At 36.9% G+C, this 27,183-nt stretch overlaps 1 protein-coding gene across 3 annotated transcripts in view; it reads right to left on the bottom strand.

Moving 5' to 3' along the window:
- plxnb2a.1 (plexin b2a, tandem duplicate 1) overlaps window positions 1–27,183 on the bottom strand; it is a 100,149-nt gene that overhangs the window by 35,494 nt on the left and 37,472 nt on the right. For 2 of the 3 annotated variants that reach the window (XM_052555082.1, XM_052555081.1), the window contains one exon: window positions 13,064–13,141. The gene's annotated coding sequence lies outside the window, so the exon portion shown is untranslated. Of the gene's footprint in view, window positions 1–6,966; window positions 7,047–13,063; window positions 13,142–27,183 lie in introns of all 3 variants that reach the window. The other variant, XM_052555083.1, reaches the window with a different exon arrangement.

The following is a 27,183-nucleotide window of genomic DNA, read 5'->3' as shown; positions in this document are numbered from 1 at the left end:
AATATATATAATATTGCAGAACTGGACATAAATACAATAATCTATGCATCTTATTTGCTGTGATTACATGCATTTATTTTAGCATTTATGTTTTTTGTTTTTTTTTGTCCAATGCCAATCCAGAGGCCGATATACTGTAAAGCTTATATATATTGCATAACTGGATAGTAAAATGGATACAAAACATTGCTGCAATTAAATAATATTTTGCATAATATCTATAATTAAAAAGATTTTTTTCAATACTGAAATATATAAATATTTTATAATGAAAAAGAAAAATCTATCCAGGAACATCAAAAGAAAAAGAAATGCAACAACTTATTTATTTTAGATAGCAACATCTTGATTTAGTTCTGTCATGCAAACCTTGTGCTTTAATTAAGACTTTATTTAGTATTTTTATTTAGTTTATTAAGATTTCCTCCTGGCTGCTCTTCATAATGTATATGTGGTTTTAGGTTTTCATATACTTATGGGAACATCTAGGCCCCAAGATGTAATAAAAACCTGTTCCCCACTACACTGTGGCCTACTTTACCCTGAACTGCACCGCTTCGGTTGATCAGGTGGACTCTGTGGATTATGGGGATTAGATAGCATTTTTAAAGGGCAAATTATTCGGCCTAGCCCTCATGAATGGACTTTAGCCGTCATATTCATAGTTCTTGTACTTAGAGAGTAGAACATGCAGTCAAAACCCTCCTGCCACTACACTCATTACAGAGGGCTTAAAAAGCCAACATAATTACCATAATGAATAAACTCCAACAACCACAGCTGCAGGCATTAATACTTCATAAATCGGCTATGGCCACCCCACTGTATGACCCACTTAATGCCTAAGGGGCTTTATACAGGAAATCCTACTAATAAGAAATATTGTGGTCAGTTCTCACTCTCTAACATGCATCGCCGTTCCCAGCTAACCCTTTTCCTGCTGAGCTGCTTCAGTTTGACTGAACACCCTGAGCAAATTCAGTTCTGGAAGATGGGTTTACTTTCTATTATTGACTTTAACATATCACTAAGTTCAGAGAGCATTTACTGTTAGATGAGAAAGTGTCATGTAACAATGGAGAATCTATTGTAAATGTGTCAAAAACTAACCTCCTGAACAACAAGGCTCAATAATAAAGATGAGCCAGGTTTTGAGACAGCAGACAGACTAGTTCCTGTCCATCATACGCATGATGATCCTGTGCATGTGTTTTTTTATGACTTGCAAGCTTAAAACTTTCTATGATATATGGAATGTGCTGTTGTGAATTATGCGGATTTAAACGTGTCACCAAGTTAATGTATGTAGCCGGCTAATATAAATGAGGATTTGCTGAAATTGCAAGAATGACTTGTGATAGTCTTGGGAGCATCAGTTAGAAAGAGATGAAAAATTATAAACAAATCGGTAATGTTCTGCAGCGTATGCCTTCGTTTTTCATCACTAAGGCTACTCAGTGTAAAAAGATAAATATAATTATTTACAAGTTACACAACATCGAATATTTACATTATGTTAAATGTATAGTAATGCACTAACTTTTATTACATTATTAATGGTTTTTATTATTGTTATTATTATTATTTAAAACTATATATTTTTATTTTATTTATAGATCATTTATATCTCTTCTCTGACACAAACATATGTTTATAAAATATAATTGCTCAACTAGGTCAGTAAAAATAAATGATTGATTAATAGATTGATTGATTGATTTATTTATTGAAACTATTATTGTGCTTCAGAAGAACCACTGACATATAATAAATAATTTTTCCTCAATGGAGTTCTGAAACAAGAACATAATACATCACAATGGGGGTTTTCCATTGATTTCTATTGTTTTTATGCCATGTTAATGATGTTTTCTATCCTCTATCCCTAAATTTAACTCTCACTGTACCCTGGTTGCATTTTTGCATTTTAAATTAAAATACTTACGGTTTATGAAGCTGTTTTCCTCATGGGACCACATAATGTAGTTGATTTGAGGTTATACTATCCTTGGGGGGCCATTTGTTCCTCTCCGCGTAGGCAAAAGCTGACCCTCACACACCTTAATCAGTCAGCTCTACATACTCGGAGCGCCGATTCTGATTTTGAAGTGGTTCATAATTGGCCAGCAAAAACCACCCACGAGCACATTCACCACAGCATTATGGAAGAGCCTTTCCGAAGCCCTTTTAAAACAAGCGATGAGCATTCACTGAGAGTGCGTTTGCCCGTGTATAAAACGAACAGTGCATGATTGATGTTGAGCTGTATTAGGAAGATGTTTGCTGATTTATGGTCCTCTAAAAGGTGAACGTGCCACATTATGAATGCAATACCAATTACAGCGTTTAGATGCCAGAGTCTGTGTTTTGAAAGATGTGCGTGAGTGTTGCAATGCAGGCAATATTTTAACTAGTAGACAGTAAACAGACCACAACTTTTCTGTTATCATTCAATTTCTTATGCAATCCCCATATTCACTGCAGAAACACACGTTTTCTATCAGGGAGCTAACTATTGACATCTATTGCGAAAGCATACAATGTTTTTTTATTCCCCCCCTTAACACACTGAAAACTTCAACCATGTATTTTTTTTTTTTTTTTTTTTTTTTTAATGTACATGTTAAAAATGTTAAATCATCAATTTATTTAATATTTTAACAACTTGTTTTCTTTCCGTTAGTAAGTTTTGTATTGGTTTTTGGAACTGATTGATCTGGACCTCACTTATGAGTTTACGTTAGACATTAACTTCCACAATGTTTTTTTTTTCCCCATACTATTGAAGTCTACAGATACCGTCAACAGCTTGGTTATCAACATTCTTCAAAATACATATTGTGCTAAAAAACAAAAACAAAAACTTTACTAAAAACTACAGGTTTGGAACAACCTGAGGTTTTGAGACACAAAATAAGACACAAAAGAGGTGAAAAAAGGTTTAAAAAAAAAAAAAAAAAAAAAAAAAAAAAAAAAAAAAAAAATGCATGGTCCTAAACTATTTAATGCAGGCAAAACCATATGCATGCAAACACACACACACACACACACACGATTCATTCCTGGAAACTCCTGAAGACCCATGCCACTGTATCAAGACGCATACACACTCTTTCAGAATGACACACACGTTTCATCATCCAGAGAGCACATTGCTCTTTTCAATCTCCCAATGTGCACTTGTTCTCTGTCTATCTGTCCATCTTGCATTAAGTCTTTCAGACTATGTGTCTGTATCTTTTGTGTGTCTCTGTTTAATGCCCTCCAGTGCTCCTCTGAACTGTAAGAGCAACAACAAAAGCTGAAATTAAAACTGTATCAAATGGTATTTCATTCGTTCATACTCCTATAATAACAAAGCAGGAGATTAGTTTTGTGGATGCATGTGGCTTTAAGGGCTTTGTTCTGATTATTCAAGAAAAAGTAATTTATAGAAAAGCAGTCGTGTACACAGTGACCGTTACGTGGGTGTTTTTGTGAATGTTTGGAAAAGCACAACCGATTTAGATGGAGAGATTTTGAAGTTATCAGCCAGACAAACAATTGAGTGTTGCTTAGAACTGTACTCTTTTTGTAATAACATTGTGGGGTTGAGTGGCCAGGGAGTCTAGGAATTAAACAATACGCTCTTAAGACACTCTCATTTTATACTTGAGCAATATAAGCAGACGCTTGTATGAGATGCAATTTCTTAATTTATGACTCGATCATGAATGGTTCGGAGAAGAACCGGTTCTGCCGGCAGGATGGATTACACAATCAGAGAAACTGACATGTTTGGAACAGGAATGCAGAGTTGCGTTTTGTTTTTTGTGTGTGCATTTGAATATGTATACGTGTTTAAAAATTTAATAATTTCTGTTAGAAGAGAGAGAGAGAGAGAGAATTGTGTGGTAGTCCTAGTTTATAAGAAAACACATCAACATAATAAAAAATATTAAACCATGATCTATGACGTGTCACAAACTTTAAGATCACAGAGATTGAACAGAGAAACAAATTAGGAGTAAAACGGGAAATTTGAATTGGGTAAATTATAATACATTTTATATTAATTACCACCTTTCACTGTTTGACTATATAATATAATATAACATAACACAGCATAATATTAAAAGTTAAAACAGAATACTATTTATAAAAATACTTTAAATAGTTTAAGACCCAAATATGCAAATTTCAGATAAGGGGTTTTTTTTTCAAGTAACTTACCAATAAATCCAAACTGTGACTTAGGATGCGATTTTAAATGCTTTCTCTCAAGATTTGTCGATCAAAACAACTCTTTATGACAGTTCATATCTGTACTGCACAACAAATTCTTTCTTTGTGAATTCATGATTTATTTACCCTGTAGTACAAAGGGTTCATGCAATGCAACCCAAATGTAACCATTTTTCAAAACACAGCTTTCACTATTTGACTAGCTTGACCACCTTAGGCTGGTATGACCTGGTTTTTCCTGCATTTTCCCTTTCACACACTTCTAAGCAGAAAGGAGGAAAATCAGCTTTGGCTTCCCAAGTGTGGATGAGTCAATGTGATTTAGACACAAAACCAAGTGGAATTACCCATGCCAGCTTTTCTCTTCAATAAAATAACCACACACATCTCCAAAGAGCTGGCCAGAACCCACACGCCATATTAAATCGGTAATATTATCTGCTAAATTTAGCTGTAACTGTAAAAGGCAAGTGGTTATTTTCCTTTGAGCCATTGTGTGGTTTAAGCTGGTGTGAGTAGGCTAATCGCTAATGCTAGCTCATGTGATGAGGCAAGGGGGAAATCTCTAATCTGTATTACAATACACATTCTTTTCAAATTCCCCAAACGAATGGAAGGAATAATGTTTTGTTCCATTCAAATCGGCAAATGCAATATTCCTATTTGATATCTACCACACCGCATTCATCTGTACAACACATGACAGATGTGTAATAAAACAAAATGGTAAATGCTAGCACTTGCTCTGCAGGTGTGTAAAATTACTGAATGTGAAAGTTGTATTTTTTATTTTTTTTATTAAACACACCGGTTTCAATTTGTTTTCTAAATAGGATATAAATGTATTTACTTTTTGATGTTTTTTATTTTTAATCTGCTTAAAAAGTGCATGTCTAGCTCCCTGAGTGCTGCTATGTTTGCTTAATGGCATATAACCACGTCTAAATCAATGTATGATTCCATCCAAATTTCCATGATGGAATTCTAAGGAATTTCAAACTTTAAATAAGAAGCTGGTAATTGCGACTTTCTGATGTGAACAGAACCCAGCATAAGCAACAAACGTGTTTACAGAGAGGACCAAAAAAAAGAGTTTGCATTCCAAATATTTGAGTAATTTTGAGCCAGATAAGCTAGAGATAATGAGAAAGAGCTAGTTTGAGAGTCACAATTGCCTACTTTATGGTCTAAACACCCTGCTGCTGATCCGTACAGCAGATATAAGAAAGCAGGGCATTTTCAAGCCGCCTGGAGCTCTGTACCGGCTGCGTGGGATTCTGTTCTGGCTGCAATGCTCTGATAATTTCTTAATAGGCTGTTGAGAAACCAATTCAGCTTATGGGGAATAATGCAGAAACAACTTCGCAAAAAGAGGAGAAAGAGAGAGAGAGAGCGAAACACTTTAGAGACAGGTACAGAGACCTGTGACTCATTGCACCAGAGATTAGGGGTTGATGACTGCAGTGAAGTTCAAACTGGTGGTGGCAGCGATCTCCATTAGTCTACAATTACTATAATCAGCATGTGTGCATATTGGTCTCCCTCCAAACACTCACGCACATACACAGCCCGCGAGTTTCAACCGCTGAGAAATCTGGCCTGGGATCTCATCAGCAATGAAAAACACGTGCATGCAGAGTCACCATCTGGTTTTGACCTTTGGGTTTACGTTATGATATTACGCTTCAAATATGAAACATTATAGAAATGAAAATTGAGTATGGATTTAATTTAATTAAAAGCATAACATGAACACTCTCCTGGCATGTGATCACAGCCACACAGAGCATCAATGAATAAAAAAGATGCTATGATTTAAAGTAACCTCAGGAAGCAGGTGGACGGTTTAACACACACAGCCTGCAGCACACAGAGAGCACCATCATTTTTTAATAGACTGTCAGAAGAAGTGAGGGAGGTTATACTGGCTTGCTCTTTCTCCTCCTACTGCTATTTCAGAGAGAGATTTCACAATTTCGGATTTGTAAAAACTTGTGTGTCAGTGTTAATGGGGATTTGAAAGTTTGATAAGGGCAAAAAAAAAAAGTGAGGATTATATTATATTATATTATATTATATTATATTATATTTTAGCCCATATACGACAACCTAAGTGAAAAGTTGAAGTGAAAAATGTATAATGAATTTCAAAACTGTATTTGCAGTATCCCCTTTTGCTTTAATGACAGCTTGCAGTCGAGTACTCAGACATCTGTCAAAGCCCCGGAAATGATGACTAGCAGAATAACTGTACTTCTGTCAAGGATCGGTACAACTGAAAGGATCCGTCTTCCTCTGGTTCTGCTCTCATAACTTTTTCTTTTAACATATCTGACATGTGCCTGGATCCCACTATCTTTCCCAGGCTAAGAAAATCATTTCTAAAAGAAACAATATTTCAATCAAGAGAAGGAGAGACAGAATAAGAGCGTGTACAAGAGAGATTTGTCCTCCCTTCTGCAGTTTTAACTTTGCATCCAGTGGAAATAAACGGAGGAGGGAAGATGCATGTCTGAGATAGGAGGAGGAAGAAGATGGTCAAGGAAGAAGAATCAATACTCTGTCAGAGCTGAAACTCCTCAGCGGGCGACTTGGGACACGGCCAGCCTCACCGTATCTGACAGCTAATTGTTTCTCAGGAGATTCCAGAAAGACATTGTCACAGTGAGGGAACACAACCGTATTATCATCAAAATACCAAGTGACATAGTGAAAGGTCAACAGAATCGTTATGTGTCATACCTGTCTGTGTCTGTCAAAGACAGAGGGAAAAGAGGAGAAGGGGGAGAAGCACTTGTCATGACACCAAGACCTGATGTGACCTTGAGTCAGAAAAAAAAAAAAACTCAAACAAGGAACAATTTTACAAGTCAATTAAAACCTAATTTGGAGGCCAAAGTCTGTGTCAAAACAGCTAACGGAGGCCTGCTGATTTGCTTTGCTCAGTGCTCTCTTTTATCGACCCAGTTGTAGACAGACAAGAGGCTGTTTACTCATAGAAGTCATATGGCCTGAAAGGATATCATACATTAGCAAATTATTTCAATATAATAAATGGTGCTTGCTGGTGCAAAACTCACTCCAATGAATCAAAAGTGTTGCTAAGTGGCTTTTAATGTGTTCTAAGTGCTTTTTAACATGTTTCAGTTATGTCATCTGCCACTTTAAATGCTCAAGCCATTTTAAAGTCAAGTACAGTTGAAGTCAAAAGTTTAAAATACACCTTGCAGAATCTGCAAAATGTTCACTATTTTACCAAAATGAGGAATTGTACAAAATGCATGTTATTGTTTATTTAGTACTGACCTGAATAAGATATTTCGCATAAAAAATGCTTACATACAGAGAAAAAAAAATAACCTTCATACTGTGTTGCTACCTGAATGATCCACAGCTGTGTTTTTTGGTTTAGTTTAGTTGTTCATGAGTTCCTTGTTTGTCCCTGAACAGTTAAATTATCTGCTGTTCTTCAGAAAAATCCTTCAGGTCCCACAAAATGGTTTTCCATTATTTTTGTGTATTTGTACCCTCTCCAACAATGATTTTTAGATCCATCTTTTCACACTGAGCACAACTGAGGGACTCATATGCAACTATTAACAGAAGGTTCAAACAATCGCTGATGCTCCAGAAGGAAACACAATGCATTAAGATCAGGGTAAATTTGACTAATTTTGTCTTCTGGGAAACAAATACCTTTTGATAGCTATTGAAGGGCAGTACTAAATTAAAAATATGATGTTTAGGTAAAATAAGAAAATTGTACACATCTTCATTCTGTTTAAAAGTTTTCACCCCCAGCTTTTTATCATCCTGTGAAAGTGAAATCTGGCGTAGCCTCAGGCTATGAAAATGTTCCCCTAAATGCGGTATATATTGGAAGCATAATTCATGTCTGTAGCACAAAAAGTTCAGCATAAATTTCATATTGAAGTTTAATACTAAGGGTTTTTGGGTAATGCTTGCTAAATGCATGCCAATGTGTAAAAATGATTTCCAAATTTTTAAATGAAAGGATCAAAACTGGTATATTTGTTGTGGTAAATCCACTAGGATCAAAGATGACTGAGGCTTCCACTGTGAATATGTTTTACCGAGCAAATGCTCAGACAGAAACCAGCTCTAATTCATTTACCCGTTCATCGCCCTTCACTTATTCACCGCACTCTCACTCGCTCTCCCTCCAATCTTTCCGTCAGCTCCTCTGGGTCAAATTACCCCTGCCAGGCATGACGAGATTTTGATGCTCTCCCTCCTTTGGTGCACTGAAAGCTTTAAATCGAACTATGATGCAGGATCGACTCCAGAGCCAAATACAGGTCTGAAAAACTTCATGGAGGCTGAACTCAGATCAGAAAGCAAAGAGTATTACTTTCTGTCAGGATCTCAAGGAAAACAACTTCCCCTCTCCATCCAAAACCAGTGAAGTGCTTCATCTCCTCCGCTGGCATGCCGTGTCATGGCCTCTATGCTAGATCATGGATCATGGGATAGATTACAGCAGTGCAGACTTCTGGGAGAGATCACAACTATTACTGCTTTGTGAGAGCAAATATATCCATCAAACTAGAAACTCTCACTCTGCTCCAAAACCTAGAGCTGCCTACTGCAGCACCATTTTAACGCATCGACTTTTCAAGCTGTTGTCAAGCCAAAAGATAGAGATGTTAATTAAGATGCCTGCTAAGATACTTTGTTTTAGCCAGATGTAGATATGCAGCGTCAGAATGCATCTCAATTAAAAAATAATAAATAAAGTTGTATTTCATTAAGACATGTACTGATAAAAACTGTTCAAAGTAATTAAAAGTGTTAAACAGTACTTTATATCTGTGTATTCTACACATTGTTATGCTGTTAGCTTAGCAAAATGCTAACAGCAAACTCGACTGCTATGTACAGTGTTGTAAATCAGTCATGTATCAGGATCTATTTAAGTTAGGATGCTGTCTATGTAGAGAATAAATCTGTTGACGAAAAAAGCTTCTGAAAAGCGAGTAGCATGCGTCTTTGCTGATACCATCTTGGTTTGGATCTATGACCAGGGTTTGGGTCTATTTCCTGCAAACTGCTAGTTTTCTCTCTGTCCCCTCCGCTCTGGCTTCCCTTTCTCACAGATTATGAACTGGGGGGAGGACAGGTGAGACCGCCCATAATTCTTCCACAGCAGAGGGTCGATAATTTCAGGAAGGGGCAATACATCTGACTGTGTCCGTTATTATTACACAAGGGTCGTAATTCTCCAGCTCTGTAGAGTTTCACTTTATCAGAGTCACTTGGCTAAACTATGACTTCCAACAATGCAACTGAGTCCCTAACAAAATGGAGTGCTGGCAAAAATGCATACTCGCAAACGGTCCAAGATTTTTGCCACATCCGCTAATTGCAAATGAGAAGACTTGAGTCAATAGATATTTCTTTATAGTCATAAATCTGTATTTTACATTATTTGCAAATTAAAATTAAATAAAGCTAATAAAAGAAATATTTATGAAGGTGTGTCAATGTGTATAAAATATATAAAATAAAGAGAAATGTTAATAAACATGAATATACACATGGATACATATACATATGTAACAAATCTGTAAATAAATAAATAAATAAACATAAATATAAATAAAGTAAACAAAGAAATCCAATTAAACAAAACTAAATGAATATATAAGTAAAAAGTGGACAAGTATAATATAACACAATAATAAATGAATATAAATAATTTTATAAAGTAAATAAAGAAACACGTAAAGAAATACATAGTATAAAGTGGATAATAATATAGCAAAATAAGAAAAGTATATAAAGTAGTAAATAAGTAAATGTAAATAAACAAATACCTATTTAAAAGCAAAAGTAAACAAATATATACAGAATTAAAATAAATAAATATGTAAATAAAACAAAGTATAAACAAATAGTAAATAAAAAAACAAATGTGTAAATAAATGAATACAAAACCAATTTAAAGTAAATAAGTAAATTATATAAAGAAGTAAACGGGTAAATAATGTATTTAATACATTTAAATAAGTATGTAAATAAGCATGAACAAATAAATACAAGCCATTTAGTTGTACTTTTTTACCAAAGGGATATTTTGACTCATCTCGAGAGTTAATTTTGAATCCTGCTCATACACATGCAAAGCACAGGAGTGTTTGGCAATGCTCCAAGCACAACACACCAGTCACCGCGTCTCCATCACATCCTGAGTGTGTTTGTGTGAAACTGGGGTGTAAATCATCGGTAGTCTCTCAGCACTTAAGTTAACTTAATGTAAATTTGTTATTACTTGCCCTCTGGGCTCCAAAATCTCTTCAAAAAGTGGACTTCTGCTCAAACAGAGTTCCCTGACATTTAAACTCCAAGAGGGGCCCCGAAGACTTTACGTTCAACACGGCTGTTTGAATAAACCATTAAAACTAATAACGACAAGACCTACAGCAAATAAGCATGTTGGACAGGAGGTGACGGTGGTTTGACCTCTTTGTAAAATGATGTATGGCCCGGTGGCTGACGAGAAGTAATCACACAGACCCACATCATTTCTCTACTCTTAGACAGGCACAATTACATGAGTGCACACTAAAATCTTTGAGTCTCCAGAGGCACTTCACAAACAGACCTCATCCAAATCTAGAGGCGAATGGAGACAGGTTTGAAATAATCACTTGTTCTCTATCATACGTCAGCAAGAGGATTGATATTCAAAACCCACTGTTAGCTGTTAAACATTCATCAAGACGGGGGAGATTGAAGCTTCTTAGCCTGTAGTTTGTGCTACACAAATATACAGTTTTTTTTTTTTCCTGGCCATCTGAATGATAATTGTATGCTAATCAACTAAACCATAAATACTACATTTACAATTAGATTTACAAACACTGAGCCTGATTAATAAACCATGAGCAGAACACATTTTTGCATAAACTGCTCAAGGCTTTTTGGCCCACTGATTTTTTTGTTTGTTTGTCTATATTAGAAGGTGCAATAGGAATAGGATAATGTTATATTTACAGAAACATCGTACTAAGGCTTTCAGAACACTTCCTCTGTCTGCCATTGGTTGTAAAACAATAATAATATTAATTTAATGCTTCAATGCTAAACAACCAGATATACAGAAATTCAATAGCGATTCAATTCAAAAAGTGACATTTATGAATATGAAAAAAAAAAAGGTAAAGTAATATTTCACTAATGGCTGCTGAAAATTCAGTTTTGCTGTAACAGGAGTAAATGTCATTTTTAAATATATTCAAATTGATTTAAATTTCAGTAGTATTTTACAATATTGCTGTTTTCACTGTATTTTTGATCAAATAAATGCAGCCTTGGACTTCTTTCAAAACATTTTGAAACACTTTTTCAGCTACTACTGGAAAACTTCTGATTCAGCTACTTCTGATTCATCTCAGTCACATCAATACCACTGACAGTACAAAAAACGATTTTACGCCTCAGGAAATGGCCTGAAGCGGCGAGTTTATCTCTATGTAAAGGTGAAAGTTTAGCTGGTGAACATACATTACTAAAACCTTCCAAGCATTGCAAAAGACAGAATATACACACAATATCGCGCGCTTCCTGGGTGTAATCACCTACTGAGAAACAAACGCGTACACACACTTATTATCATAGTGACGTGACTGACATGAGCTATTAATCACTGTCAGCGACTGAGGCAAAATCCGCATTGAGGCTTTATGAAAAATGGTTTGCGATAGCAGAGCAGCATTTACCAAGGTCTCGCTCTCTCTTTATGTATGTGAAGCTAATACTTTCTTTCTGTAATAGGAGCTCAGTGTCCACCGTTCCTGCTTAATAACCAGCAAAAAGAAAAACTAGGTGTCGGGATCTCATAGCAAAATCAAGAGCAGCTCGTAATCTGCTTCGCAATCAGAATTTCCTCGCCACCTCATGAAAAAAAACCAGACTGCCTCAGGCTTCAATATAAATGCAATAAGGTGAGGGTGGAAAGACAGAGTGTGTTTAGAGTACTGAAAGCGCCTGCATTTTTTTCCTGTGGTTGGAGGGTCTGGTTTCATGTTTCATTGACCTTCTTTGTATAAAAAGCATGGATCCAATCCTTTATTGAAGGACAGCAGAGACCGAAGCAGCCAATAGCAGACGTGAGTCAAGGGCAGGAGATCAGGGAGTGGCGAGAGAAACCTTCAAGACAATCTCGAGAGAAATTACCGCTCTCAGGCGCCTTCTCTACTACTTAGTTTGATTCTCAGATTGTGAAGTAGAGAAAGGAAAAGCTATTTATTTTATTAAATTACTCCTTTTTTTCCACTGCACCTCAAAAGGAATGTGGAAATCTACATTTTCATAATCAACTTGGTGGTGATTTTTCTAAACAATTACTTGACAAGCCCTATAAAGTTAAACCATGATGAGATCCGACTTGCTTATTTCTACATAATATGCATAGGATGCATTGCTTATTTCTACAGAATATGCATAGGATGCATTGTTTCAAAAACAGAGCAAATGATCACAATCGATCTACACTGCTGTTCAGTTTGGGGTCTGTTTTGAAATTCATTCCTAAAGGTGATGAATGTGTTAAAGTGCTTTCTGGATGGACGCAGCAGTGATGCTTTAAACTTCACTGTGAACGTTTACACCGCTGACAGTCTAACAGCGTGCTAAAGCGCATCTGTCAGCATGCCAAACCCTCTTCTGAAAACTTGCACCTTGGTATTCATCCCTTTAAAAGCACAAAACATTAAAGCTAAGACCGAAATTAATGTAGATGAAAATGTAGATCAACTCGCCTATCCCCACTCCTTACTGCCAAACACAGTCCTACATCTCCTTATTCAACACTTACTTTTCACTTTCTCCCTCTCTCTGCCCTCCTCCGCCTCTTTTGTGTCCTCTGATCCTCTTGAGTGCTGCTGCAGAAACACTACAATAAAGAAAGAAAGAACAAAGGGCATTATTACATTAAATGGACGGAGAAGCGCACACAAAAAAAAACCAATGAGCACATTCCCGATTCTGTGCCAGGCACTCAGACGAGGCTAAAGTCAATTATGCCTCGGCTTAGCCCATTCTGTAACCTGATTCAATGATTTAAATGCTAAATTTGCAATGAAACCTATGAGAGAATTAAAAGGGCATAGTTTGGACCACAATAGACTTTAAACTGCTGAATACTGACATAAAACGGAGCACGGTCAAGTACTGAGTCAATGAGTGAGCAATACAGGAGGAATGATGACGATGAAGACTTGTCTGGGTTACTTTGAATACCTGTGAATGTGTGTGTATGTGGGCTGAATCACATGCAGGAGGAACTTTTATTGGACATGGCCTATTTTTTCTAACAGCGGGTGTTGTAAACAGAAAAGAACAATAGAGACGGGCTTTGCCAAAGTGAGTCAAATAAAGCTCACAGTATAACCGAAATGAGGTAGAATTGGGGATGTCAAAAGCCATGGAACCAAGTCGATACTAAAAGAAAAATTATTGGACTCAATTTGGAACCCGACTCACTGTGGTGTTATGAAAATTACAGTAATCAACAGCAAGAGCAGAACAGCCGGATTTAACCTAGAGAGAATGTGGCTTACAGATGAACAACGTGATGAGGTTAAACGACAGACATCTTTCATTAGTGCGAACGTCACAGATGATGAGTCCCTCAAGAGTCCCTCCATGCATAAGCGGAAGAGCATTTATCCGTGTATGCGGACTCACACACCTGTCTCTCTTCTCTCAGAGCGATCATTGTGTTAATAAGATGAGCTCACATACGCCCACTCCTCTGAATCTGTGAATGATCTGAATGAAACACCAGTAATCTAAGTACAGTACAATGTCTATTATTATTATTATTATTATTATTTTAAACAGCAGACAACATGTAATTGCCACCCAGTTTCTATTATATCATCCTGGTAATAAAAAATACTACGCCATGGGAAATATACTTTTATTGTGAAATTTAATGTTTTGTGTTTTTGTAGTAGTGGAAAAAAAGGGTGAAAAAAACCTTACAAGAGAAAAGAGATAATAATAATAATAATAGCAATTATATATTTATATAGAATACATTTAAAATGCTCAATCTGATTTCAGACACTTTTTATGGATTGCATGATTATTTAATAAATGGCAGTAAATTATTAATAATTTATCGATTCTCCCTAATTCTGCTTCTTCTCTTTAAAGAAAAATAATAATGTTTAGTTTCCAAAAATCCTATGGGTGTCATACCATTTAGCTTTGATTATATTCACAATATAGAATGGTCATGTAAATAATTTTCCAATCCAGGCTTCTGAATTTGGGGAAAAGGGCAATGGTAGGTTGAAAACAAGTTAATATATATATATACAAGCCATATGTGTGTGTGTGCGCATGTGTTTCAGTGAGTAAATGACAGAATTTTCATTTTTGTGTAAACTACAGTATCCTTTAATATTTATATTATTTAATTTCACTAGAACATCCACTCTTTTCTATTCTCATTTCATTTCGCTGTTAATAATGTCTAATCTGTGTCTGCCAACATCCTCCCATGAGAGTGTGTGTGTGTCCATTCATTCTGATGTCTTCCACATATGCTGAGGTTGCCTGGGCTGTTTGATGATTTCAGAGGCCCGGTGTCAGGGGTCAAAGGGATTTGGGTGTGGGCTGAAAGATGGGCTTTGAACGTCATGCTACATTCACTGCTGCCCCAATGTATGTTCTCCTTCACTGTTTTCAGTGCGTGTATGTTGCCAGCAGTCACCATCATTTTTGGCTCCTTTGTGGACTGAGCAATGAGAAGCAGATGTGTGTAGTCGTGTTTCTGAATTCTGATCCCTTTCTGTCGCTTTCCTCCTCAATCACACACCCACAAACATGCACGTACAGGTTCATGGCCAAAAGGCAAGTCATTCTTTTTTTCTAAAAGCCAAACTGCATGATATGATCCATGCATGTAGACAAAACACACAAAAACTTCTATCACCAAACTGCACAAAGTCCAAAAAAGGGGCTTTCCATAAACTCAGCGTTGAGGCATTTAGGAGCCAGCGAGCCAGGAAAAAAGCCTCTGTGAGGAACAAAGGCTGTCCGTAATCAGAGCTTTTAGGAGTAAGTTGTCCAAAACATTCAGAATTTTGTTCAAAACTCGGGAGGCGTGACGTGCCAGAACCCGAGCGTTCCTAAAAATATTTCCCAGAAGGAAGTGAAGGGCTGTTTCAGTAATCTGTCCTGCAGCTAGAGTCGGTCTGCTCCTGGCGCACAACACAGCAGTGAAAAACCCACCGAAAAACTGGCAAAAACTTCAAAACCTGCAGTTACCACTCATTAAACACACACACACCGCAACTGCGCAGCGCTGACTGACAGATGAAAGAGACGTCAGGGTCGGAAGTTAAAAATGCAGATCCTTTGCTGGCATTCCCTCATCCAAGCATCAATCCAATCAGATCCAGAGGGAGGAGGATGGTGAGAATGAGGGTGAGCATGATGTGATGTCGGGAAAGATCTTCGGCCAGGATGGGCTCGGAGACTCGGCTGGGAAAGTTTATGGCTGGAAGTTATGAAGAAGCCGTGCACACATACAAAAAGGCAAAACACACTGTCTGGAAGCAACCACCGAACCACAAGATGACCTTTATGATCAAGAACACACACGCACACAGACATAGTCTGCAAACAATTGTAGACCACCAAACGCTTTATAAACACACACATATGCATAAAAACACAAATTTAAGGTCGACTCTGGAAGCACTGGTGGAGCCACCGCAATCTGTGACCTCACACACACACACAGCCACAATGATTTGACAGAGAGGTGTGTGTGAGTGAGGTCAAAACGGTCAGGAAAACAGGAGGTAATGTTACAACTGACACCATCAACAATTAGCACAATACTGCCAAACCGAAACTCAACTGTGCTTGAGCTTCAGACCCTCACATTCCAGAGATTCTTCCAAACAGGACTTATGGTGACCTATTGTGAGTGAACTCTGACCTTTCAGAGGATACGGTTACAGCCCAAATGATCTTTCTGAGGTGGCTTTCATTTCTCTTACACATGATTTAAACACGGACTACACTACAGTTCAAAAGTCAAAAATATAAAACAATTTTATTTTTTCATATGTAATATGTTATTTTTTTATGCATGATTATTCAATGAATAAAAATTAGAATACATTTATATTAATCCATTCATTTATTAAGTAAATGCATGTGTATTTACATCTACTAAATAATATATTTCAATATATCAAACTGATTCAAATATGTTAAATATAATAAAGACTAAATAAAAAAAATATATGCATACATTTTAGATCAACAGGGAAAATAAAGTGGCTGGACTAATTGCACAGTGTCAAAAATAGGCAAGTGTGTCCATTTACTGAATGTGCGTCACATTGAGCTATTCCAGTACCGCTTGATTATAATAGAGGCAATCTAGTTTGGCTTTGAATTGAGTTGTTTCAAAAACTACAGCGTGAGAACATTATCAATAATAGCTCCTGGGTCAAGACCAGCAGGTGCAAGGGGAGGGTGCAGAGACAATTTTTAGAGCCTTGAAATCACAATTTCTTCTGCAAATTCACAGAATGGATCAGACTGAACAAAGGCACTAGCATGTTTGGCAACAAATAGGTAATAATATCATTACCTATTTGTCTTCTTTAGGGAAGTCGTGGCCTAGTAGAAAGCTTAAATGCTAACCCTAGGGTTGTGGGTTCGAATCTTGGGCCGGCAATAGGTGCCCCTTGAGCAAGACACCGAACCCCTAGCTGCCCACTGCTCCAGGTGTGTGTTCACGGCGTAGGTGTGTGTGTTAACTGCTGTGTGTGTGCACTTGGGATGGGTTAAATGCAGAGCACGAATTCTGAGTATAGGTCACCATACTTGGCTGTATGTCACGTCACTATTCACTTTTTTCACTTTCATGTAAGATCAAATTAATACCAAAAAGCAATCTCAGTCTGACTCACATCCGACCGTGTAGGAATGCAGAGGACCGTGAATCAAAAAGCAGCCACACATACAATCACAGAGCTCCACGTTTCCTGTCTTGACTAGCCACTCCATCTCTGGGGCTTATGGCTCCCAGGCACTGAAACCTTAAGCCACCTTAAGTGATAAATGCGATCTTAACTGCTGCAAGTCTTCATGAAGCTACCACATGGTTCAGAGATCATCTTTTTACAGGTGGGTGTGTGTGAGAATGTGATAACAGTGAGCAGAACACACATACAATCACACACATTCAGACCCTGTTGACCTGTGAGGACATGACTGAGCATGTAACAGCCGACGGCTAGCGAAGGATCATTTTGCGCTTTTGGTCTTGTTTTCCAGTATGTACAACATCCTAACACGGTCTTAGAACAAGATAAACTTGTATTAAACATTATTAAGGCTTAAAAAAAAAATTATACATTTATTGAGCAAAGATGCATTCAAATCATCAAAAGTGACATTTAGAATGTTTTTTTGTTGTTGTTGTTTTTGGTTGGTTGGCTACTTTATTTTAAGGTCTAATTGTTACTTTTAACAAAACATTAACTACGACTTTTGCCTCGATAAACTCCTACTTTGCTTATTAATAAGGTAGTTGTTAAGTTTAAGTATTGGGCAGGATTCGGGATGTATGGTCATGCAGAATATGTGCTTTATGCATATTAATAAACAGCTAATATTATAATAATAGGTATTGCTAATGAAAAACTAGTTATTGAAAATTGGTTACTATATAAAAAGTGTCACCAAAAGATTTGGTAAATGCTGAAAAATGCCACTCTTTTGACTTTCAAATTCACAAAAAAAAAAAAAATTAAATAATTTTTAGCAGCAGAACTGTTTTCAACATTAATAATAATAAGAAGAAATGTTTCTTAACCATGAAATCGTCTGAAAATACTGAAAATTCTGCCTTTCCATCACAGGAATGAATTACATTTTAACATTTAAAACACTTATTTTAAATTTCAATAATATTTCAAAATATTACCGTTTACTGCATCTTTGATCAAATAAATACAGCCTTGGTGATTTTATTTTTAAATAAAATATTGCATATAGTATAACATAAATGACTTTTTTGTAGTGCATACCAGCAAGAGATTTTAATGTAATGAATGGTCTGATGATTATTCTCAGAATCAAACGCACCATAAAACAACATTCTACTGACTAAGCAAGCCCCTGACACAAACATCAATAATAACCACTGTTGATACATGGAGTGTGGTTTCTGTATGCGAATATGTTAGGGCACAACTCCCATGACGAAATGGCAAAGTAAACTGGTGGCATATGGGAACCGGGGCATTAAAGACTCATATCAAGACTAAACGAGCGGGAGATGGAAAAAAGGAGAAGAGAGCGACTGGGCCAGGCTCCAATGATGCCCGCTTTCTCACACACCCACTGCAAAGCTCGAGGCTGGAAAGAGCTGGCAGCATCGCTCGGGAACCTGCTCCCATGGCAACAACAACCCAGAACCTTGCGACTCTAGCGCCGGAGCGAGACGACACGGTTTAACACGAGAGGACAACGAGCCCGAGACCTGGGACTGGTGCAGAGAGAGTGACCGACACAGTCAAACACAGTCAAATTCCACTTTTCAATATCGCTTGTGTGAAGATGAAGATAAGGAACAGTGTGAGTGTGTGTGCATTTTTGGAGGGCAATTTAGAAAAAAGAAAGCAATTCTGAAAATAAAACGTTTGATGGTACACATGGAAATGCTTCACAGCAGAGGAAATTAATTTAATTTCCTATGAGAGAGACTAACTGAAAATTGAGCGAGAGAGGAGTTCGTAAGAGTGTGCATGCATCTGTGTAAAAGGAATTATAGGGCTGCAAAAAACATTTTGGTATCCATTTCTCGTGAAATGGCAGCAGACAGCACTTCACACGGGTTGACTAGGTGAGGCATCTTTGCTTTCGTTTAAGCGGTGACACCCAAACATGGCTCATAGCACATGCTAACCACCATCCATGCTCTGCACACCGCATACTATCTGTTAAACCATGCTAGTTAAAAGCATGGTTATCCTCACTGTGCTTGTAAAAAGAAAAAGAAAAGAAATTTAAAAGAGAGAAAATGTCAACTGGCACCTTTCCCTGGCACAAAAGGGCTGAATTAAAACCGTGTTGTAGAGAAAATTATTTCATTACTCATACACCCTCATTTTTTTGCTATCGTTATGACTTTCTTTCTTCTGTGGAACACTAAACAAAACTATTTGTAATCATATTGCATCAGAAGACTTGAAATACAGCAAATTAGTCATATCTGTCGCTAGAGGTTGCTGATATGACCAAAATCTTATATATCACTGAGTGATTCATTTTTATTCCTAAATTTTCATATAATTTTTTTGATAAATTTCATAATTCTATTAAAAACTAATACTAGCCTCAATAATAATAATAATAATAAAACTCAATCTCACTGAAGACAAGAAGTCAGCACTTAAAATAAGAATAAGAAACTAATTACAAGCAATAGGACAATAAAAAACTAGTAGAGCAAATAAATGAGAAATGCTGCATACATTGTATAAAGTATTCAAATGTATAAAAACACTACAAATTCTTCAGTGTAAATTAAATGTATTTTTCTTTTCAAGTTACAAGTGTGATTTAGTCAAGTGCAGGGAGAGATTTTCTCTCTTTTGTTGTTTGATTAACATGAATGACAGACAGCAGGAATATTAGACTGCTGTCACTTTAAGAGCTGCCTGGATTCAATATATTGTCACACATTTGTTTTCCTTCTCAGCTGTTTGCTTTCACTTAAGATCTAAATTACTACATATATGGTGGAAACTTGCAAAGACAGGCATTTTGACACACAAGTGTGTGCATTTAACCTTTAAAGACCTATAAAGCGACAAAAATAACTTCATTCAATTCTCCTGCACTCTATGAGCAGCATCTTCACATGCACACGTCTCTATGACAGCGCTCAGAAACAGCCTTTCAGTGCACATATAGAGAACCAAGTTCTTTTTCGCTGATGATTCTATTTCAGCAGATTAAAATCGCTTGTTTTAATCCATTTTTAAATGTAAAAAAAGCATGCAAATTATAAATTTTCGTGATCGCACAGCAATGTTACGTATGCATGTAACCACGATAGAGACAATAGCCCAAAATCTCTACCAGCTGACAAAATTCAACCGGTTAATCATGTGTACCAGTATTTCACCCGAAATTATCTGTCTAAACAATATTCATGGTGTTTATTTATCCCAATTTCTATTTTATTTATTTGTTTATACTATGATTTTTTTTCCTCAAAAGGTTAATAGACCACCAAAAAAAAACTGACATTGTATGAAAAAAGGGCTACATGAACATTCTTCAAAACATCTCCATTTGCGTTCCACTGAAAAACACACAACATATGGGTCTGGAAAAGCACAAGGATGAATAATGACAGAATTTTCGTTTTGGGGAGGCTAACTGATCCGTTAAAGCTGGTAGATGTGGGAATTTGAAGCAGATGTGTTTTCATTTCCTGTATTTTATTTTCATTGGAGGGTTTCATTGCGAGATCCTGATCAGGATCCAACACACACTTTTGGTCCTGCTTGACAGGTATGCAGAGTAGAAAGAAACTCAACAACTCGTAAAAATCAGTCCATCAGCAGGTACTCAATTTATCTTTGAAATGAGCTGGAAAAGAATCATTTGTGGGACTGATTGTGTGAAATTTGAGTGTAGGTATGTTTAGACTACTAGCTAAAACAAACTGGCATTCGGAAGCAGTTTTAAGCATGTTTATTTGTACATTGACAGAACAGACATGTTTCTAGTGCTGGTCAATCAGTTATTTTGTAGGGTGAAAAAAAACGTTTCTAGACTTTTAGCATTAGTCTGAACTAATTTCTACTTCCACTGCTTAAAAGAGTTCCTGACAGCAACATATTTCTGTCAGCATTCATATTTAAGCGAATAAACTACGTGAAATAAATGTGATCTGCAATGTCACATTTCCAGATGCATCAAATAATATTTAATCATTTCATACACTAACATGAACCTCCCTCGGGCAGATAGACTCTGAAATGCTGTTTGCAGATCAGTTTTAGATCAAAACTCTGACTAGACAGTTTACTTGGCCATCTAAACTGATCTTGAACATCAAAAAAGGCCTAGAGATGAAAAATCGTAATGCATTCCAGCCCCTGAGACCCTTGACCTAGTAATGTTGCTTCGAAAATCTGATCTAGGCCTACATTTGAGTAGAGTATGAAAGTAAGGGTGGCCATGAGAACATTTCTATCATTTTTCGTGGGATGTTTAGTTTTAAATATGAAATGTGCTGCCTGTACAAAGTCAAGAAAGTACAAAATATTTATTAAAAAATCAATCAGGAAAAATGTGACATAAACTCTGACCTTTTTGTTTTCAAAGTAAATATTCCGAACAGCCATATGAACTAAAATAACATGGCTCTGTAATGGATTTCACGTTCAACTCTTAACGTCTTACAAAATCACTCTGTCATTTCACCAGATCCCTGCCTGACTTTCCAGAAATGTCTACTGCATAATGCCATATGCTCTAGAAACACACAAACACAGATGGCCAATAAGCAGCAGAAGGGCTCGCTACCCTTTCCCCACAAACTATGTTCTCTTCCATCTGCCAAAAAAAAAAAAAGGTTTACAGGTGGCACCATTTTCTCACCAGCTCTATTTTAGACCATGTTTGGTGAATGATCATGTCTGGTGTGGTAATGCCCTCTGAGCTTTCCTTTGGTGCGGAAACAAGCCTTCATCATTATGATCATTTACACAGAACAGGCAGAAACTCTCTCTGTTTACTCTGAAGCACTATAAATCTTTGATATTTGCAGAGAACACCCTCATCCGCCTTTTTTTCAGTTGACAAACAGAACAAAGCAAATGCAGAATAATCCACCTTAAATATAGAAACTGGTAATCATTAGCACCTTTCCCTGTGACGCACCGTGGCAGAACTCAACTAAAGCATAAAAAGAAAGATCCACATACAACAATTCCACATACAATTATTTATATAATCACAATAAGAGCAATTTTATGTCACAAAAGTAATTTTTACCACATATTCAACACAATAGTCTTAGTAAATAATGCTCAGATCACAACTTTAGCACCCACAATATCCATCTATATTTAGCTGTAATTGGTGCAATGAACCACAAGAATTTTAGCAGTGTCACAAATCCACAGCTAACAAAAAAAAAGAATATAATTAAAATGTAATAAATATACATATATTTTTTAATATAATAAAATATAAATAATTAACCAAATAAGAAAAATGTATAAAATAAAATAAAATAAAATAAAATAAAAATCTTGATTCAGCTCTTTTTGGTTAGGTAGCCAGATGGATTAAGTAACTACTCCGAATGATTCTGAAGTGATTCATAAAAAATAATAGCACAGTCTCTTTATTTTTCTTTTATCAGACTACAGTGGTTGCTTTGTATGCATGTTGTTGCATTCAATAAAAGGATGAGCTGTCTATCTATTGTCTAATAGTTTCATGTTCAATTCAGAGTGATAAAATAATATAAAACTAAATAAAGCAGGAAGTCTTCCCATTTGAACCCCCATACTGTAAAGACAAGATTTACTACTTATCCACATTCTCTTAGAGTATTCCATGAACCGTGTGCTGGATACTTGAATAACTCTAGCTGGAGGAAAAGCCTCAGGCAACTGAACAGAGGCTTCCAGGAAGGCCAGCCCTCTGCTCTGCACATTAACTGACCTGGATTCTCTGAGCACTGACGGCAGAACTAAGTCTGATGCTCATAGAGACTTTTTGGAGGTTTATTAGTCCAGACTGGAGCATAGTAATGCTAGGCCTAACCCTATTTTAGGCCAGACGCTGAAGAGAGTCTGGAATTGGAAGCCATGGCCTTTAAAAGGATCCTTACTTGGTCATATTTCCTGACTCAAGGGGGAAAGGCATGCGATACATTTGAATTGAGTGAGGCACAGCAAGGAGATGTGGTACCTGACAGAAAACAATCCAACGGCCTGGGGCCTTAAATGAGTTTAGCAGACACTGGCGGAAATAAAAATGTGGCTCCTTATGTGCTCCCCGTGTGCAGTATGCTTTATCACAGAAAAGAAATGATCCTTGTCTTCATTTCCTGCCTGGAGTGTAGCACTCACTTCATACCTAGAAGTTGGAGCAGAATAAATTAGGAAGTTGATCTAAAATCATTCTCACTTTGGGATGGTGGAGATATGTAAAATATTTCTATCAATGCAGAACGAGCAGTGAGCTATGTCAAAACAAAAATTTTTAATCTTATATAGAAATTATTACTGGTTTTGTTTACACGTTTAATTTAAACTGCAACACACAATTCTACATGGTAACAGCTCACTTGAAAGCACAAAACTGAAGCATTAGGAACAAAGTTGTGTTAGTATGTTCCACAAGTTCTTTGTGTGTCATGAAAATGACTGTACACAAGAGAGGTGGGAAATACCACATAAAATGCCCTAAAGATTTCCATGAATACTGTTTAGTCACAGATGTTTTGGATATTACACTCTTTTCTGATGAAGGGTGTAACTGCTTTTTTTCCTGAAGGGGAACTGTGTCTCTTGATTACAAGCATAATTATAATTACTGAAACTTTAGAAAACTGCAAGGACGAATTTGACTTTGAGATGGACATTTTAATTAGACCACACTTTTCTTGCTGTGCAAGTACAAACTAATGAGCCACCTCGCTGTTTACTGCCTAACATAGGCTACAACCTTGTATGACAGCACGCTAAATGAAATGTTCCTCATACTTGACTGATTTCAAATACTTGACATTGGCAACAACTCTGCATGCTATATAAATACACACTGTGCCTTTCACGTAGCACACAAGAGATTTAATTCACAGTTGATTCCATTTGTTTACTGTTAGCATTTTGCTAAGCTAACAACAACGTTTTCTAAGTGTTGCAAACCATAGTGAGATTTTTTAATACGCCAAAGATGCATATAATACTGCCTCTGAATTGTTAAAAAATCTTATAAGGCATGAGCTTTTGTATCCTAAAACGCTAAGTAGGCAACTAACTAATTTTGACAGAAATTCCACACAAAAGGACATAACAAAATCAAGTAAAGCACCTTATTATGAACATTAACTTCGCTAATGACCTTTTCAAGCAACCTTTTTGTATAATTATACAAGAGGCTAATTTCAATGTGCATTGGTGGGGATGAATGAATAGATGTAAACAGTATTTTACATACAGAAACACATGTATTACAAATACACCCACATTTACAAACTCTCTTAACAAAGTCTTGACGCCATAACGCTCCGTTGGACATGACAGAGGCACTTATGCCAAGCAGAGTCACTGACACACGGAAATGTTCACACATGCCTTGTCACAGAGAAAGAGAGAGATGATAGAAATAAAAGATTCACCATCACATGGGTCTCAACTCCAAGAACAATAGTTCAGATCTAAAACAAGAGTTCAAAGAGGTCTTGGGGGTTTAAATTAGAGATCTTAAATGCATTTGCACCATGAACTAAAAAAAATAAAGAGTATAATGATAGATTTACTAGATAATTTAACAATCTGAATGTAAATGTGAAGTTTGGGCATTAAATATAAACATAACATTGGGAAACCAATGAAATTAAATGCATTTGCATATTTTAAAGGGTGTTGGAGATTGCCTCAGTAGGACGACAGTCAGTCAGCCCTGTCACGCAACACCGGCCACGGCGGTCAGCCCCTAACCCAATTAATTTTGACTTCACTTTCATGTTCCAAACATGAAAGAACTAGAGTGAAAGAGAGGGAGCAACAGAGCTCCATAACAGACATTCTGGAAATGTTGAGGAATATGACAATGACACAGATTCACTTCTGAGAGCCAATATATAGTGGGGGGGGGGGGGTCTGACCAACATCTGAGACCACTAGTGAAAAAAAATGCTTCTATTTTGCTATGTTGTGCTATATTATACACATGCGTGATTTCACGTGGAGAAACATTAACTACACAGAGCTGTTGTTCACTGACAAGCTGCTGATAATATGATAATGAATAAAAATCATTCATTATTAAAATATATAATTATCTAAAAACAATTAAAAACATTATGATGTAAAATACATTAAATTTTCATTAATTCATACCTAGGGGTGTAACGATACGCGTATTCGTATTGAACCGTTCGGTACGACGCTTTCGGTTCGGTACGCGGTACGCATTATGTATACCGAACGGTTCGTTGGAGTAATTAATTATATTTGAAAAAAAAAAAAAAGAGAGAGAGAAATATAATGATATGCGTTCAACAAGGTAGCCCAATAACCCAAACAACGTAACAGGCAACGCCCCTGACACTCCCGAAGAAGAAAAAAACACCATCTTATATGTTTATGTTAGGCTACTCAGCAGGCGCTCGCTCACTCAGTACGCGCTGAAGGCTCGTTGCAAAATAGCCAATGCGTTTAACAGACTAGAAATGAGAAGATCCTCCAATAACCAACAGGTCTGGTGTTTGGGTGCACTTTGGATTCCCTTTAAGCTATAATGGTGATGGCAAGAGAGTGGTGGATAAAAAAACAACGGTATGTCGCATCTGCAACATGACAGGGTACACCAGCGGGAATAAAAAAAAAAAAAAAAAAAACACCAGCGAGAATATCTGGGATATATGCGTCAGTACTATCTGGAAAAAGACGAAAAAAAGGAGAAACATGCACGCAGCAAACTATCCCTGCAGCATTTAGACACTATAGCTTACAGGGAATCCAACCCAAACACCAGACCTGTTGGTTATTTTAGGATCTTATATTTCTGGTCTGTTAAATGCATTAGACATTTTGCAACGAGCCTTCAGCGCGTGCTGAGTGAGCGAGCGCCTTAGGGGCCGTTCACATATCGTGCCTAAAAACGCATGGAAAACGCTAAGCGCGTCTTTCTCCTCCTTTCCAAAGCGCTTGGGCAGAAGCGCTCATGAGGCGTCTGTCTTTGCTAAGCAACAATGACGTGCTCTCTCCATGAGACGCGGAAATTTCAGCGAAGGATAAATGGATTTGCAGCTCTAAAAATCGCTTGCAGTAGCTCTGCTACTAAATTTATTTCAAAATTGCAATCCATATACAACTATGATCAGCTGATCCTTCATCTTGGCTGAGCTCTCAACGTTGTTACGGGAAAGGATGAAGCTGATTGGTTAGTTCTTGTCACATGACCCGCGGTGCGCTTGCGGCATTCTGAAAAGTTGAGATGTTTTTACATTTTGCTGTATCTAAAACGTATCGAACCGAACCGAACCGAACCGTGACATCAGTGTATCGTATCGAACCGAACCGTGAATTTTGTGAACCGTTACACCCCTATTCATACCATATTATAATATACTAATGCATATTATTGTATATTTCTTATTAATTTAATGTACAAAATCTTAAAACCACACATTTCCAAGTTTAAATAAAATTTTTCTCTTTTCTCTATCTAACATTTTATATCACCAGATAATCTCTGTTATAAGAACAGGTCTGTGTCGGACAGCTGGGGAGGCAGGTCTGTTTCTGACTGTGTTGACATCAGATCAACAGAGGCAACCTGAATCTGCCCTTCTCCTACCCAGAACTCTCTGCTGCACTTAGAGTTAGTTTGTGTGAGGCCTTTTTGAGAGGTTTTAAAATCAATAGGTCAAGGTTTTGGTGAGCTGGATGTTCAGAGGAAAAAGCCTGTCATGCCTGAGAGGAGAGGAAGTACAGAAATGATCCACAGCATAACGCCTCATGCCCCAGTGAGGAGTGAGAGAGAACTCTGCCAGACAGAGAGCAATGACCACATGGCTCCTACAAAACCCTACAAATTATAGAAAACTTACTGAGATAAGACACACATGCCATACAGAGATTGGACCTTTTAGAGGGAGAGAGAAAATGAGAAAAGGTTAAAGAACTATTT

The sequence above is a fragment of the Carassius gibelio genome, chromosome B4 (assembly GCF_023724105.1).
Source record: "Carassius gibelio isolate Cgi1373 ecotype wild population from Czech Republic chromosome B4, carGib1.2-hapl.c, whole genome shotgun sequence".
Taxonomy (NCBI): domain Eukaryota; kingdom Metazoa; phylum Chordata; class Actinopteri; order Cypriniformes; family Cyprinidae; genus Carassius; species Carassius gibelio.
Note: the sequence above shows the minus strand (reverse complement) of the source record. Positions and strands in the feature narration are given on the sequence as shown.